The sequence below is a fragment of the Kryptolebias marmoratus genome, linkage group LG22 (genome assembly GCF_001649575.2).
Source record: "Kryptolebias marmoratus isolate JLee-2015 linkage group LG22, ASM164957v2, whole genome shotgun sequence".
Taxonomy (NCBI): domain Eukaryota; kingdom Metazoa; phylum Chordata; class Actinopteri; order Cyprinodontiformes; family Rivulidae; genus Kryptolebias; species Kryptolebias marmoratus.
The window spans coordinates 19,923,582-19,941,755 of NC_051451.1; the positions used below are offsets into that span (position 1 = coordinate 19,923,582).

Below are 18,174 nucleotides of genomic sequence, written 5' to 3' on the forward strand. Positions count from 1 at the left end.
AGATGATGAAGCAAAAGTTCATTTCATTTCCCAAACAGGATGGCTGAGCTATCCGCTGCCTTTCTGGTTACGTTTCCCCTCAGAGCGCCATCCGTCATCGGAGGGTCAGAGGTCGGGAGATTCATCAAAACAGTTTGTGCAGCACGAGGTACACAAAGGAGCCTCTCAGGATTAGTGACAGCTTGCTGTGTTTATGGCCGTCTACATTAAGGCCTATCTCGTCATCACCCAGGTCTGGTGGTGTGAACTCATCAACCATCCCAGAGGGCTGACAGGGCAGACCCTCACATACTCGGCTCTTTATCTGCGCTCTTTCTCACTGCAGCCTCTCACATGCGTGTAATCAACAAAGTACTGAGGTTACATTTTAAAGTGTGACTTTTCTGAGCACTTCTGAGAGCTATAATTGCATTGTTAGATCTCAACAAGACAATATCTTTATTATAAGTTCACCGTTTTGTGTGTATGCTGTAAAAAAAATAATCCACAAAACAAGTTTTTCACTAAGCTACTACTAAAAGTTTGTGATTTTGCCCCTTTTTTCACCCTTAAAAGGATAATTGATTGTTTATGTATTTTAAGCCGCACAAAAAATAAACAAAAAAATCTGCAAAAGCACAGTGTGACTGAAATAGTAGGAACACATACAAATCTGCAAATCAGATTTATTGCCACGGGTGCTTTTTGCAATGGATTACGTGCTGTTTAAAAGTTAACACAGTAACAATTTTCTTCTGCTGAGCTTTGGACAGAATATTTAGTATTCATACACAAACTGTGGTTGATGTCTGTTGTGTTTGACTAAAAGCTGATTGCCAAACAGCTGGTGTTGAAAATAAACTTACTTCAAGCATCCTGAGGGCCTTCTTTAGCACATATTTTGATCTCTGTATTTTTGAAACGTGTTTTCTTTTTTTCTATTTTTTTAAGTAGGAGAGAGAGAGCTAAAATAAAATTTTTAAAACTGGGATTGATTTGTCACAAAGTTTAGGTCACATGTTGCCCAGAAGTGGAAAAAAATCTGACAAAACAGAGCATCTCTTTGCCCGAGGATCGCGCTGAATCCATTAGCCGGTGTTTGGACACCTGTAGGGCCCAGAGCTTGATGAGAAAGGCTGTCAACGAGAAGCTTTGGTAAACCGAGAGATTATCCAAACAGTGGGACACTGGCTAATAAAAACAAGCCTCCCTGTTTAATGCATTAGTGCTGTATTAGTGCAGAGAGGGCTCAGAGATTGGGGACCTGAAGGTCTGAGTGATGCACACTTCTGAGCTGTTAAAGGGCTCTTCTGTAAATGATTAGTGATTTATTACAGGCTGTATTTATTATATTAGATACTGGAGTGTTTTGAAAAAAGGTGATGAGTGATATGGAGGTGTATTATATGCATTTACTAAAACTTTAAATATTGTAAGTACAGTAAGTGCATAACACATTAAAATCAGTAACCTCTATTGTTCTAGAATAAAAATGTTAATCATCACTGAGTTAAAAAACATGTAAATCTATTTTTAAGCTGCTTTATATTTTTGATATTTTGATATTTATATTTTTGTGAAATAAGTCTTTTTTTCTGTTCATATTGCACAAAATTATATGGCATCTAACCTTATTAATTAACCATAAATTAGGAAAAGACAGTTAAAAAACAAACAAAAGCAGGTTGTTTCGCAGTCAGCAGTCTGCCCGGTGTTCGTGCACAGAGACAGAAAACACAGAGAGCTCAGTATATTCTTTGCCGCCGTGCAACAGCTTAACTCAGGGTGTGTAGACCAGGTCATGGGCATAAACTTCAATTTCTGCCCATGACATTTATTAACTCCCACAAATACGACAGCTGCTGTATTTTTTCCTCTCAAGGCACGGAAAATGAAATCATCTAATTTCCTCCACACAACCTTGGTGGGTTTTTTGTTTTTGTGACGTTTCTCGGGGTAAATTGAGGAAAAGATTTTAATGCATTAAATCATTTATTTACACAGTGAAATTCCTAATTTTCCACCAGTGACCAGCACAGCGTAGGTGCCTTTATGCACTGTAATCCATTTAGAACAACAGTTAATATGCGAGTTAGAGGTTAAGGGTTTAATTTAGAGCAAATTAGATTTTGTTAAAACAAATCAGCTTCAAGATAAATATGAGGGCAGTTCTGACTACTTAACTTTTATAGCTACAGCTTGAGAACTTGTGTGTTATATAAAATTGCTCCAGAGTCTATACATTAAATGAATTTGTTTATTTTAATATTTACAAATATTAACTTTGCATATATTACATGAGAGTTTTTTAATGCTAATAAGTGTTAGCGAGACAGCGTAATGCCATTAGGGCATAATTGGAGGTCTCTGAGGCAGTAAGGACGCTGCTGGCAATAACTGGGAATTTGCTTCTTATTAAAAACTGCTTTGGTGGCTGGGACTGAATTTATTTTTTGACTCTATTATCCCCGCAGAGGGGGAATAAACTATTAAGGATAATATACCTCGGGCAAATATGCACGTGTGCGCTCTGTGAATGTGTTTTTTTAATCATGGCTCATAAATAACCATCCCTTTAAATTGACTCCTGCCAGTTTACTCAGTTTTGCTCTCTGCTTCAGTGCTAACGCCTACTTTTTTAAAACAAGAAAATATTTTAAGACAAGGTTAAGGTAAAAAAAAAAAAAGAACCAAAAAAAAAATATGGAGACATAAAATGAACAGCTTTCTTCAGTTTACAACTTTCTTGTTTCAGAGGGCGTCACTAAAATATGTGTCCATCTTGTCTTTTATGCATACCATATGCTCAAGCGTACACTTGCATGTGGTGTAACCCTTAGCGATCATTTACTGTACAGTCATTTATTTCAGGGGAAACAGGCAATCCTCAGCTCATCTTCTCCATCCTCCCATCCTGTTTGGATTTACAGCATAGAGTTCATTTCATCAGCTGTACAACAACTCACCTCCTGCCACTTTTTTTTTTTACCCTCCACCAGCTTGTTTCTCCATACAAACCATATTAATGACCCAAAAAGCTTCTGCCGGTCTGCATTTCCCAGCTTTAGGAGCAGAAAGATGGTGGCAGCACAGCATGAAGTCCATGCAAACAGTCTGATGAATGCATATACAACATCTGAGGGAGATTTCCCCTACAGATAAAACATTCTCTTACTGGATTAAAGTTCTCCTTTTCCTGCTGCAGCAATGTTTTAAAATTCAGCTGGAAGCCTTTTTCTTTAAGACCCTACTGCTGGCAAAAAAAGAAAAACTGAAAATGCTGAGCTCCCCGCCTCTCGCACAGTGACTGCTGGGGATAGGCACTAGCTACCCGCGACCCGGAATGGAGAAGCGGTTAAAGAAAATGGATGGATGGATGGATGGATGGATGGAAAATGCTGAGCTTTAAATTGACCAAAAAAGTAAATTACTTTAATGTCTATAGTCTCACAGTTACCACTTTGTCTGACGGAAGAGGCTGAAATTGCCACAACCCCAATCCTTAAACAACAATAATGTATGGTATACACCAGTGACAGTTTATTCAAATGTTGAACATCCACAGGAAATTCACTCCCAGAGCTCTGACACTTGTCAGGTTAAATTTGTTTAATAACAGCAGCCAGTAAGAGTCACCCAACCGTTAAACACCGACAGCACAATCCTTATCTGTAAAACTCATGCCAGCAGCAGCCCTGATACAGAAACACAGTAAACACAGTAACGCCATGCTTAATTTAACCTCATCAACATGTTGACTCCTTTTTTGTTTTGTTTTTTTGGTTTCCTCCTTTCCCTGTCACTGAGTTCTAGTGCCCAAACTGAAGGTGTGTAAATTGTTGGTGAGACTTTGAAGGAGCCTCAGCACAACGAGCAGACGGCGTGGTCGTATCACATTGCAGTATTGACACAAAGTCTGGCTGAGTTGGAAGAGAAAGCTCAGAATGAGAAGAAATCTGCAAAAAAAAAAGTATTTTAAAAAACGCTGAGCTTCACAAAAACACGAAACATCTTGATTTTAATTGCTAAAAAATAAAAAAATAGTTTATCAGTTACAAAAAATAGCAAAGTCTCTGGTGAGGCGTTTTATTTATTAAACTGCGGAGTAACATGAGCTCGTTAAACACCTGAGGCACTTCATGAGTAAAGCAGAAACAAACACAACACAATTCTCAGATTACAGTTTCATTTTACTTGGTATTAATCATCATGAGTTAACCCTAAAAAAAGTTCTGCAAATGAAACAGAGCCGCTTGTTTGTATTTTATTATTTTTCAACTTCCCTACCAGTATAGGGAAGCTCAAGACAAACAAGCACTGATTTTCTTTTTTTTTTGCCAAAAACAGCTGCTCAAATTTACTATTAAAAGCTAAATATAAAAAGAAAGACATTATATTAGTTTACCAATTAAATCTTGAAGCATATTTTTGACATTAAAGTTTCATAAACCTGATGTGAGGTGAGACCTCTTTTTCTACAAACACTCCAATTTATTACCTTCAAAATATCACTTCTTTATTATTTTTATTTATATTATATTGATATTTGCCCGTGTAGCTTGTTTATATTTCTATATTTAGCATAATGAAAAAAAAGATCCACTTATTTCCAATATTATTCAACAAAAATCAACAACTGATGCATAAAAAATGATTATATTCAGTTTAGTTTTGCAGTGCAGTGAAACACCTGTGCTAGAAAATCAGTCTTTAAAAGTGTTGATAAATTGTGCAGTATTTTGTTTGTAAACACTTTTGTTTATTTTTAGCAACTAATTAACAAAAGTAAAATTTTATGTCCATATACTCAATATTTGATGACAGTAAAGATAAGATGAACTTCTCTGCATGTCATTCCTTGATTTCACAATCTGTAGCTGAGTTTCTCTGATTTGTTGTTTAACATTTGCAAAACAAAACAAACTGAAACAAACCTGCATATCTCAAAACTTATCTGCTTTAGAGGTAAAGAAAATCCTTATTAAAATCTGTGTGTGTGTGTTTGTGTGTGTGCTCAAGTGACCGGACTCTGTGAGGCGGCTGCCTTCCACGTCGGGGGCCAATCAGGAACAGATGGACGGGGCGATGACCCCCCTCCTCTGCAGGCGAGTGCAACATCACGACTGCCACTCAAAATCTCAGCATGTGCACGTGTGTGAGTGCGGATCCGTGTGTCCGAGGACGATGGGAGGTGGTGTTATGACTCTGAGGGTGCTACGGCAAACAGGCTCCTCACATGAGTGAGTGACACTCCTCCAACATCTGTTCCGCGGAAAACACTCCTCAATCTCACTTCACTGGCTCTGTCATCTCCCCCTCTGTCTCCTACACACACACACACACACACACACACACACACACAGAGTTAGATGATCTTTTCATTTTACTGTAAAGCCGAGAGGAATGAAGAAATTAGATTAGGGTAGAATAAGATACTCCATTTATGATGTGGCTCTTTGCAGGCTTCTCTGCATGGTTGACAGTGGAGCCTGCAGACGGCACTGATGCCTTTACCCTTTTCTTCTCCTTCCTCCCTCACTGTCACCCCCACCACCTCCACTCCTTGCTCAGCGATCAGGTTTCTCTCTGTCCATCAGCGAGAGGGAGAAGACAAGGGGGGGGTGGGAGGTGGGTTGTTCTGATCAATGACAGGAAACCAGACGATGGGGAGGGAAGACGTGAAACAGATAACCCCATAACCTGCCTACCTACCAGGATACCACAATCACATCCCTCTTTTCCATCCATTTCTCATTCTCGTTTGTGTCGCCATTTGTAATTCACACAAATGCATGCGCACACACTTACACACACACGCACAGAAAGAGAGAGAGAGAGGGTGAACTGGTCCTGCTAAAACACAGTCCAGACACCACATACAGACACATACCTGACCGCAAACATGATGCCAAACCAGAAACAACAAGCAACATTCAGAGCAACACATTTTGTAACTTTCCTGAGAAGTCAACACTCACCTCCTCATATGGAAAAGCGGCTGATAATACGCATAATTTGAATATATTTTTCTCTCAGCTCTATATGCAAATCTCAGACATATTGCTTTTTGTCTCTGGGGGTGCACGACACATCAATAGAAGAGGTGTGTGTATGAGATGCAAACAAGTTCTCACACAGATTCCGCCATTCATGTGAAATTGGGATCGACAGGGAGGGGCAGTTTCATTTCTGTCTATTAATTTGGGCTTTTCTTTTATTGTTTATCTCCAGCTTTTTAAGTCAGAATGTACAGCTTCTTAGACCCCAAGGTGTTTAAATAGTATTATTCCAAGTTATTATTATTTTATTGTTTTTACACTATTTGTTTGGATCAAATTAGATGCTGGCAGAAATACACATCTAATCTTACATGTTAATAAAAGCAGCATTTTTTGAAGGAATGCACAAAGCCTACTGTTTAAGTTGCCAATGTTTAAAAAAAGATTTTGTGTGATCTGTCAGCAGTCAGAGTAGGTGTTGGAGGTATTACAACATCAAAATTCAGCTCAATGCCTGTAAAAATGACTGAGTTACAGGCAGTTTTGTGTTTGCAAAGCTTTGAATCAGGTTGCCTTCAAACTTTAATCACTTGTAGATGTACATCCAATGGTTACTTTCTGAGGGTTTCATTAAAATCTGTTCAGTGGTTCATGAGATATTTTGCTAACAGACAGACAAGCAAACACAGAGGCAATGACACGATTGCCTTTCATGGCGGCAGGCAAAATAAATATGCAGACTATAAGTAAAAATTGACCTAATAAATAAAAAGTAAGTATTCATTCTTGCCATACTGACGCACTGACCACAAACATGAATGTATTTCTGGGCACTTGCACGTGTGTGTGTGTGTTTCTGATCTATTTGACGCAGACTGCTGAGACTCCTTGTCAGTCCAGCTAACTCTTAACTCCTGTCCAAACACTGAGCTTTAAATTGAATTAAGACCGCCTGTTGGAGGTCCCACTGAGCCCCCCAACCAGTACCTTTAACACCATGCGCCGGGATCAGGAACACACACATGACTAAAGACATATAGCAATCGCTGTCCCTTTAACTACAAACACATATGCAGCAAGATGCACATTCGCACTAACAATACAAATCAGAGCTATAAGAATACTGAAATGAACAAGAGATAACATGTTTGTCTGCTGTTTAAAATCAGCTGGAGCTCAATCGTGCGAATATTTTACATCAGATGAGGCCCGTTCAGCCTTGAAACTCTGCGACTGGTAATTCACTACAGCTGAGGCCGAGACAAAGATACTGTCTCGCTTTCAATAAGGCTGGCAAGGTTTTCTGTCAGATGCAGTCTGAGGAGTTTTGTCGCCTTGTTTGGGCTTAGTTTAATCAAAACGGGCACTCCGATGGTATGTGTGGTTTTTGTTACCTCCGCCAAGGAGGTTACGTTTTGTGTAGTGTTGGTTTATTTGTTTATTTGTCTGTTAGAAGGATTACTTAAAAACTAATTAACAGATTTTGATGAAGTTTTCAGGAAACATTTGGGGTGTCACAAGAAACAATTAATCAAACTTTGGTGGTGATGATCTGGATTGGACATTTTTTAATTGATGCTATGGCCTTGGTGGAGGTTTGCACTTTCTTCTAGTTGTCATTAGAAATAGCAGAAATAATCTACAAATAACTGTTTATTTCCAATCAAATACAGCACAGAGTTTATTTTTAGGATAGAGATGTTACATTTAATTATAAAGTTTGCATCTGATTTTGAGAAGTTTGTCTCATTTTATCTTTTATATTCTATGCATGCAGGTGTTAAAGTAAACAGAAGGCACGGTGCATCTGGTGTTAGCTATAGACAAACATATACACAAAAAGCACATTAATAAGCACTCATCTACACCAGCTAGAAAATGCACCCCAATTCTTTGAATCACATGGGGTTTCTGTGTTTTATCCAAAGATTTTCTTGTTATTTGTTCTCTGTGTTAGTGGCAGTTTAAGCTGCTCTATTAGAAATCATGTTAAAGCAATATTGTCGAAGCAAGAGGCTCATTAATCATCAGGCTGACAAGAGCTCTGGACACTGTTGTCGACTAATGAGTGCGTTGCTAACCTTTACTGCGTTTGTGCTGCTGTTAGTCAGGTGGATATAAGCATACGCTGATGATTGGATGAACTTTTTCTGTTTGCCATCAGTTCTGCTCATTAAGGGTCATTACTCACTTGATGGGTGTAATAAAAGCGCTGACTTTCATTTAATCTTTCTACAGTCTGAGGGTCTGGGCGCTCGCACGTGATTAGCGGTTAGCAAATCAGAGCAGTTCAGCTCCAGCAAGTAAAACCTCACTTCAAAGTATTAAACTGAAATATGAAAGGGTTGCATAGATTTATCTCCTGCAGCCAAAGGCGAAATGGTGATGTTTCTCCTCATGTCTGTCTGTGTGTTTGTTTGTCTGCCTGTTAGCAAAATATTTAGGCAGATCCTACATCTACAACTGATTAAGTTTTGAAATCAACCCAGCAGCTAACTGACCTTAGAAAACAGAAATGTTAAAGATATTGAGCTAAAATTTGGTGTGGCTGAGTATCATCTCCAACACATTTTTCACACATTGCACAATATTCTTGCTTTAAACTTTGTCAGTAATTGTTGAAGTCAACCCTATTTGTCTGTTAGCAAAATATCTCATAAACCACCAGATAGATTTTAATAAAAAGCTCAGGAAATAATACTGGATGGACATCTACAACTCATTACCATTGGGAGTCAACACAATTCAATATGGCTGCCAAATGGCATTAGCCAGCCCAAAAATGGCTATAACTCAGGTAGTTTTACAGATTTTGATCTAAAAATTGATGTGGTAGCAGATGAGAGTCATGTATTCTCAATGCTAACACATCTGACAAGATCTCACAAAATCACACGAGACTGTGCATAATGTCATTTACAAGGTTTGATCAAAATGGCTACAACTCCGTCTCTTCCTATCATAAGATAATCTCAGCCTAAAACTGACGTGAAAGGCAACAAGCAACATGCATTCCTGAAGAATGCGGAGATTATGATAAACATTTTGTTTAAAAAATTTAGAAAAGTTGTGCTAGAATAAAGTTCTAATGCTGTGGGCTCAGCATTTGAGCTGACATTATTCATAACGGTTTGTATTGGCTGCGTAAATTTATAAATGAGGTGTTCTGGTCTGGTTCCCACAAATGAGACTTAAGTGGCATGCTGCACACAACCTTTGCTTGTACAAGGTTACTGAAGTTCATGCAAGTGTGTACGTGTGTGTGTGTGTGCACATAGTGAGTATTGAGCAAAGGGCACTGCAATGCAACCCAACACCCGCTCTTTGTGTGTGCGCCACAGCGTGCTACCCAGGGTGCTTCACTCTTGTCCAAATTCAATTCTTCAATATGACTTTGGTTTCAGATGGACACGGACCATATAATTATATAAAGTTTAACTTTTTCATTTGTCATAATATTTGTGAACTTCATATAGTTTTTAACTCTCCTTTTCCTCTTTTTTCTTTCAATTTAATTTTTAAAAAAAGGTTTTATGGTTTGTTTGTTTTTTTTCACAAATTTTAAATTCACAAAATTCCCCTAAGGGACAAAAAAACAACAAGATGTAAAAGCTAGGAAAAGTAAACAGTTCACCTGTTTAACAATTTTTTTTCAAATGCTTTATAAACCACCTGTTGTGTAGGTTTATAAAAATACAAAAGCTTCCAAAAAGTAATTGATATTTTATAGTTTTTCACACTGTAATCAAATTTGTGTTAAAAATCTACCCTAAAATCTTATTGTTCAAAGCCATTTTGTGCATATAAACTTGTGTTCCCACCCCTCCTGAGACATGATAATTGTTTGTTGTGATATACCACTGAAGCCCTCAGGCCCTCTTAAGCTAATCAGCTTTTCTTCCTCTCTCTTCGCAGAAAGATCAGTTGACAGGGCCGTAGGCACGGCAGCGCAGTGAAGCACAGCGTCTGCCTTTCGGCCTTCACGGTGCACAACACACAATCCCTGCAATCCCGGCCCAACACATTAACCCTCAGCCTGTCCATCAATCAGTCCTCCTGTTCCAAACTCCAGCTGTTGTGTCTTGTTCTGGTGGTGATGATAAAAAAAAAAAATCAACATTTTAATGTCATACAGGTCAGCTTTACTGACACCATTTATGACAAATTGTATTTGCAGGGATTTAAAAGTTTCATGTACAGGTCAGTTTGAGTCAAAGCTGCAACACAGAATGCAGCTTAATCAGGGATCAAACTTTGAATGAATTTATAGTGACTTTTTCATGATGATGTTTATGTTTTTTGTTGGTAATTTCCACTTCTAATGATGATATTACTTTCTATTAAAAATATAATCCCATCCAAATTTCTGTGGAACAAATTAAGTTCAGTTGTTGGAACAAAGAAGTTAGATTCACAGGGAATCATTTTCTGGCCATTGCAAATATATTTCAATATGATTTGATACTATGAGACAAATATTTTACTTTTTCAAAACAAACACAAACTTTTTCTCACACTTTTCAGCAGAAAAAAATGATTGAAATCAGTAACTAAAATGTTAGCAAGATGATTCTTAGTGGTCAAACTTATCTAACCGGATGCACTATAGGAACTTTTGGGGCATGAAATGTTACACACACACCCACACACATCCAAAACCGTTTGTTACTTTCACCAAGCGACTTCCTGACCCGAATGCACAAAGCATCTTTGATATGTTTTACATATCTATTACACTTGTTTCTCTTTTTGCAGGTTTTTGTGTGTTTGCCTGCGTGTTTGTGTGTGTGCTTGCAGGATTTCATTTGACACACATTGGACACATTCAGTCTCACACATCTGTCATGGACAGCATGCCTTATCCGACACACAAACTGTACAGTAAATGCAAACCAGCACAACCACCAAAACTGATCGCTTAAGTCTTCCAAGATGTCTAATAAATAAATATTTCATGTAATTGAGAAAATTAGCATAAAGTTGTGGGTGTTTTTCCCCCCCGCTGTGGATTAATTTTAAATTAAGTGTGGACTTGTCTAGCAGCACACTGAGCTTACAAAACATATTACCCTCCAGAGAACGAGGTGAAAGTTAAACAAAAACAACACTGGTGTAAATTAACTCTCAGCGAGGACCTGGGTCTGACGCGAGCTGTGTGTGTCTGCATGTGTGTGTGTGCCCTTCTCATTTGCTTAATGATGATGATTAGTTAATTGCAGGCAGCTTGCGCCATTGCTATGTGGAGCTTATCCTCCTTTAGTCACTCTGTGTGTGTGTGTTTCACAGGTTTTAGTGCAAAGGGAGTGGCCTCGAGTAAGAGGCATGTAATATGTTTAAATAGAGCAAAGTAGTGTTTGGAGAATTGGTAATTACTTACATCCCTCTCTGACCACTGGGACACTGTCCAGATCTCTTTCTGCTTCACTCTTACACCGATCTGTGCATACACAAAACATGTACACATGGAGAGATTCAGTGTTCAGTTCAAAATTCACAGAAACTCGTATTTCAGTTCAAACTGATCAATTTTTTTTTTTAATTTCTGTATTCGTTCGTTTTAAATATCCTTTATGAAGCGGCACAAATTGTGATAGCAAAGCAAGGCACTTAAGTGAAAAACACTGATTCATTAGGATTCCTTCACCTCAGTTGTTTTTTTCTTTCAGCTGCTCTCTTCTGTAGGGTTTGCCCCAGAAACCAACCTTGCATAAAAAATCTGGCAGTCGTTTTACATCAGCTGCCGTTTCAGATAAAACTGGGACTTGAACCTGCAGCCTCAGGATGACAAGATCTCAGCACTGACCACCAAGTTAACCACTTCATGAAAGTTCATTTAGTGTGTTGTTTAGTTTGATGCATGATGAATGTGCATGCAGAAATTTCCAATTATTTAGAAACTCATGGCAGAAACACAACTTTTGTATAAAATACTGGTTTGTGAATGTGACATAGGACGACAAAGCTGTATTGAACTTTCCAGATGTGAAAAAAACTCTTAAAATAAATCAAATAAAGATACACTATTGCTTTATTCTGAGTATTTCAAAGGTTTGTAAACAGTTTATGGGATTGACTTCTCTGCCGTGGCTCCCTGATTTTAACATCTTACAGCTCACCTTCAACGCTCCTAAATTAAATGACTTATTGATACTGAGATTCAAAGATAGAGCCCTGAAAACTATTCTGTAATCACAGATTGTGACAAAAGGGGTTTAGTGTTTTCCATTAGAACCCTCCTTTTTTGTTCTTCTTTCAGTACTAAGGTCAGATACAATAGAAGTCCAGCTTTCTTCAGTTCACTTCTTAAAACCTTTTTCTTGATAAAGACTTTTTACATATCAGATGCACCATTTTACAATTTATTGTTGTAATATTGTGAACATCTCAACTCAGCTAATCTCAATTTGTAAAGCACTTTGTTACTTTGTTTTGAAAAATACTAAACGAATAATATTTTATTAATATTAATAATTTCTCTGCAACTGACCTTCCCCGCAAGGTCAAAGGTAACCAAACTTAATTCTCATTGACCTTTACTGCTTAGCTGCAGCATGACCTGAAAGATTTAGTTCAGAACAGCAACTCATGCTGAAATAGTTACTCTTTTTCCAGCCAAGTTGAAGAAAACAAGCTCTTTGGCATGAAATTGAGAATATTTATTTTTATTTATTATCATGCCACTTTTGTTTGTCTTTTTTTATAAAGACATTTTTAATCTCAGAGGGACATTTCCTGAATTCATAAAACAAATAAAAATAGAGGCAGCAGGAAATACAACACAGGTAATCTGGGTATTAAGCTGTTTTCCGCCACACATTAAAACATTTGTGGATGGGTTTTGCACATGTTAGATGAACAGCAACATTGTGTAAAACAGCTTCTATATGGTTAAAATAGTCCCATCCAACAGATCTTGGAAAAAAAAAAACGGCATGTTTTGATTACATTTGTGACTGTACCAAAATCAATCAAGTTGTTTAATAAAAAAACTTAATTGATGAACAATTAATGATTAAACTCAACTAAAGAACAATAAAGTTTAAAAGATTAAACTATAAAGACCTTTATAATCTACAATGTTTTGTGTGTCTTCTAATAAATCTTGAAAATTTTAAATAAAAGTTTTAAAATACAATGAATTAGCACCATAATCATGTAAATTTTAGTAAATTAAAGTAGAAAGTTGTTCAAATCTACATTCACTCATATATATGTGTGTGTGTGTGTGTGTGTGTGTGAGCATGCTGGTGTGTGCTTGTTTTCGGTGAAAAGGTCACAGGTGGCGCCAAACTATACGGTAAAAATTGAGGGTTTAACTTTCCCCCTTTCCCTTTTTCTGGCACTTAATGCAAGTTAGACATCAAATTGAGACCACAATACCACATTCAGCGTAAGAGGACCTTTTTCACACTCATAATATTGACTCTGATAATGTTTTCATCACTGCGTGGCAACAGCAGATCAGATGAACAGCACTCCCTAATGACCAAAAACACGGCTGCTTCGAACAGAACCAATGATATTGCTCTTACCTTTTTACCTCTGAATCAATAAAAGGCGCTCTTTTACTGAGTTGCATGTGGTGCTGTTCGTTCAACACACACTTGCTCCGCTCTTAGAGCCGATCGTTCTGAGTATTTCAAGGAAATGGACATGAAAATATACAGAATTGGCTGTAATTATACGTGAAGGTTTATTTAAGTTTGGGGGAAGCGTGAAGAAAAGAGACAGGCAGACAGAAATCCAGATGAGGGGCTTGTAGAGTGGTCTTAAACCTCAGTGTGTGTGTCTTTTTTTTTACAATGTGGCTTGATGATGTTGTCTGGCCCAATCTACCGGAGTGAATGGTTTGAATTTACTAGCCCGCGACAGTCAAATTGTCCTAATCACTAAGTAAATAGATACTTCCCCAAGCTATCAGGGACAAAACTGCCTACAAGGAGGAGGCTGAGGGGCTGAAACCAAGAAAAAACTTTCTCTTTTAATTGTTGTTTTCCTTCTTACACCAACCTAAAAACACCCAGCGCAATTATTCATAAGTGCCACTTTGATTTCGGAAAATCTGTTTGAAAGAGGCTTAAGGTGTTTCGCTTGAGTTATTCTCTTACAGACTTTGGGTTATGCTGAAAGGGTCTCTTGCCTGCGGCGTTTTCAGTTAAATTGAAGCTGAGAGTCGAGGTATGGATAGAATTACACACCTTGTGGCCTTTTCTGAATGACTTGCCTCTAATCTAACCCAATCTGGCTTTCTGCAAACCTTATGCTGCTATATTTCTTTACATGTGTTGGGTCTTAAGGCAGGATAACAACTGATGAAGATAATCCACTCAAATGAATTAGATTTGTTTAAAAAATGCTTTTAGTTGAAGTAGATCCACTCCTTCTTATAAACATTCAATTAAAGTTTACAGTGGATAATGCCCTGAAACTGGAGTCTATCTTGATTTTGAAGCACAAACAAGCGCTCGCTCATATAACAGGAAATTTGCAGGAATAAGTCTCTGCCACAAGGCAATTACTTCCCATTATGTTGGTTTGCAAAATACAAAATAGTTTCAAGTCAACAGGGAGGTAATCTTTCTGGACCACCTTTCAGAGTTTTTAGAAGTTTTAAAAATTAAATTAACAATAGATAACAACAGTTAAACATCATAAACTGTGTATTTTCTGGTTATTAAAGTATCAACTCCCCAAACAGCGGTGGTTTATAATTACGAAGCTGAAAAGTGAGTCAACCACTCACAAAAAATTGGACCAACAGAATTACTGATGATGGTGTTGGAAATCAAGGCCTGCATCAGTCTGCCTTTGGTTCGCCAGTGATTTGAACGTCAGAGTGTAGCTCGGGCCCAGTCAGCAACCCTACACCAGGGTATAGAGTGTCCATCATGCCTGGTTTACACTGGACCCACGTCTGGAACAGGAGCAGTGAGGATACAGTGACACTGCGAGGAATGAGTAACTCTCAAGTGGAGCACATTTTGCACAAAGCAGAAGAAAAATGACAAAATAATCTGATGATCTGATATTCAATCAAATTCTAATTAGTCTTTAGAAAAAAGAATAATTGCAGGTTTTGAGCATAAGTTTTGTTTTGGTCTCGAAGTGTCACAAAAGGTCAAACAAATGATTCTGAAGGGAAATATGAGCTCCAAAAGAGCAAACATGAAGCAGTTTCACTGTGTTGCTCAATGCATGATTTAAACTAAATAATGGCTTGGCTGAATGATTCGAACAAAATGCGCCCTCTTGAAAATGCTTCAATAAACAAATGTGTTCTAGTTCAAAGATCTCAAAAAAACACAACTGTCTTGACACTTGTGTATCAAATGTCCACATAATTTGGCTTATAGGAGCTTTTGGTTTTCTTCATGCACTAAAACAGCAGCGGTGAGATTTATGGCCAGCGCTAACAACCAACTCAAATACCAAAGTCAGGGTTTAAACTGTAAACGAGGCAGCTCACTGTATGTGGGTAAGAACAATTATAGCTTTTAGGAGTTTGTACCAGAAAGACAGTTTTTACTGCATGTGTGTATGTGTGTGTGCGCGCACACATGTGTATGGAAGTGTCTGTGTGTGTTTATGGGCTAATTAGGATTGCAGCTACGCCATAATTAGTTTTGTGGCGTTCCCACAGCACACAGGATCATGTTACAACTCATATGCATAATTAGGCTAAATAAACACTCGGTGCTTTAGATGGCTGTTCTGAATCTGTCGACAGTTTCTCTTTTTTTCTGCTCTTTCCACCTACTTCAGTTTCTCTTGTTTTGTCTATCTCACACACTGACACACAAACATATGTGAACACCCTGTGAGAAGTGTTGCCTGTGACGTGTAAATGCAAGCATGCATATGTACACACACACACTTTGATTTTTAAAAGGGAAACCAATAAAATACTAATATAAGACAAAATGAATGTCCTTGAAAATGTCACAGTGGATCAATAGGAAACAAAAACACTTGCTGGTTGAACATTTTGACTTGTGTTCACAGTATATTTTGTGTTTGAGCTGCAAAAACATTTTTTAAATACCCATGTATATACCAGATAGTAAATGTAAGTTAGTTGGAAGCAGCTTAGTTAAGTAGATGTACCTCTGTACAAAAAATCCGTCCAACAACATTAAAAAATGTCTGAAAACAGGCTGATAAAAATCTTGACATTTTGTCATCAACAACACATAATATTGTGAATATTTTACAAATTGAAGACGAATTGGGATATGCTCTGAAAAGAAAAGGAACCATCTGACTATCCATCAGTTTAAAAACTGCTGTTTGTGATAATAAAGTGCATTAGTGGACTTGCTATTGGTAATTTACACATCTGTTAAGGCATTAATAATATCTACTAAAGTTCCCAGGGAATGTTTGCTAACACCCACACACTTTCTTTATTAAAGAAGGTCTTGCTTATTTCAGCAATACAATGTCAAACCACATTCTACATGTGGCTGTGCAGTAAAAGAAATTGGGAGCTAAACTGGCCTGTCTGCAGTCCAGACCTGTCATCCACTAAAAGCATCTGATTGATCTGATGAGAAATACAGCCAGCAAAAAATAAAAATAAAAATACTTTTAACAGAGTGCTAAACGATACAGTGAGTCAACTTTTAGTTTGTGGCATGAAACTAAAAACTCATCCATCTAAATATCAGGCTAAACATAAAAAAAGGTTCAATAGTGTATGCATTTGAGTAAACAAAGGAAAGAAGAGCTGAATGTAACATGTCTGGTGTCCTACAGGTGTGTGATGAAAACCAACTTCTTTCATTACCATTTGGTATTTTGGCTGCACAGCAGAGAAGCATTTAGTGCAACAAGTGTTAAAGACTGCAGACGTTACCTTACTATTCATTATAGACGTCTACAACAGTCTTCATAGAGAGACTCCACCTACTCTGCATGTAAATCGGTGCTCCACTTACTGACTAATTGTTTATCGAGATGTGAATATTTCTTTTTGTTCTGAGCAGAAGGAAAATATAGATGTTTTTAATACAGAATGAAATATTTCAACATTAAAACCAAGTGTTGTCAGATAATGTTCAAATGCTTTTTTGTGATATTAGTTTGATTTATAGTGTCCAGAAAAATCCAAAAACTTCATTACTCCTGGTGTGTGAATGTTGCTTATGTCTTAAAGTTATAAGATCTACAGTAAAAATAAACCTTTACCTTTTTGCTGTTCTGTTTCTCTCAACTCTTCCTGGATCAGTCCTCCGGCATGTTGATTTTCCAGAGCAGACACATGATGTCAATCCAACTATTTATTATGCTTATTTTTCTCTCTCTCTCTTTAGAACATGCTGGAAATGTCAGCCTCGGTTTTTGTAATGTTTCTCTTGGCTGAACATTAAAAAAATACGACAGTAAGGAGTCTATTTGTCCTGTGTGCATGGCTGCTTGTGTGTGTGTGCATGTTACTGACAGATTTTTCTTTACACTTCATGCTGACATTGACATTAGCCATGTATATCTATGCGTATTTGTGTTCCTCCAAAATCACAGGCTGTGCTCACTTTGCTGCGGCTAGCGAGCGTCTGTTTGTATATGTACGTGTGTGTGTGTGTGTGTGTGTGTGTGTGTGTGTGTGTGTGTGTGTGTGTCTGTATCATCTGCCACATTTCCAATTCTCTTTAAAGAGAAATTATTTGAGGTTCAGCACCAAGTTAAACTGGCTACAGTCAATTTATTTTTCTGGTAAACACATTTAAACCCAACTATTGCTTGACGAAATAAAAAAATGAAAGCAAAAAAGTTAGCGAACAAGTGTTTGCTTGTGTTTACAAGGTTTAATTTAAAATGATCATGACCTGCAGTAGTTTATGGGACGAGTTTAGATTAAGACACATCTCAGAGGTCACTGAAACCGACTGACTAGTTGGAAAAATTAGGTCCAGAGAAGAAAAAGGGGAATGATATAAAAGAGAATGTCAAAGGAGAGATGTAAATGATTAAACTATAATTTGTCTTGTTAACCTCCAAGCATCTCTAATTTATTCCCTGATTAAAATATGATTGAAGAAAGCTGAAATTCATGTGTCTGTGTGTGTTTGTGGGAGGCATCAAAATAATGTTTAATGACAGACTTGCTACATAAATCATACTAGGATGTAGTAATTTAAAAAATATTAACTCTTCACACACGCTGTCACAATATTCCACTTGCAAGCATTTTTTCTTT

General features: G+C 37.5%; 1 long non-coding RNA gene across 2 annotated transcripts in view; it reads left to right on the forward strand.

Annotated features, from left to right (window-relative positions):
* LOC108244024 overlaps nt 1–5,470 on the forward strand; it is a 31,935-nt gene extending 26,465 nt beyond the window's left edge. For both annotated transcript variants that reach the window (XR_001808908.3, XR_001808907.3), the window contains exon 4: nt 4,999–5,470. This is a non-coding gene — a long non-coding RNA (uncharacterized LOC108244024). The remainder of the gene's footprint in view (nt 1–4,998) is intronic.
* Nucleotides 5,471–18,174: the final 12,704 nt, after the last annotated feature.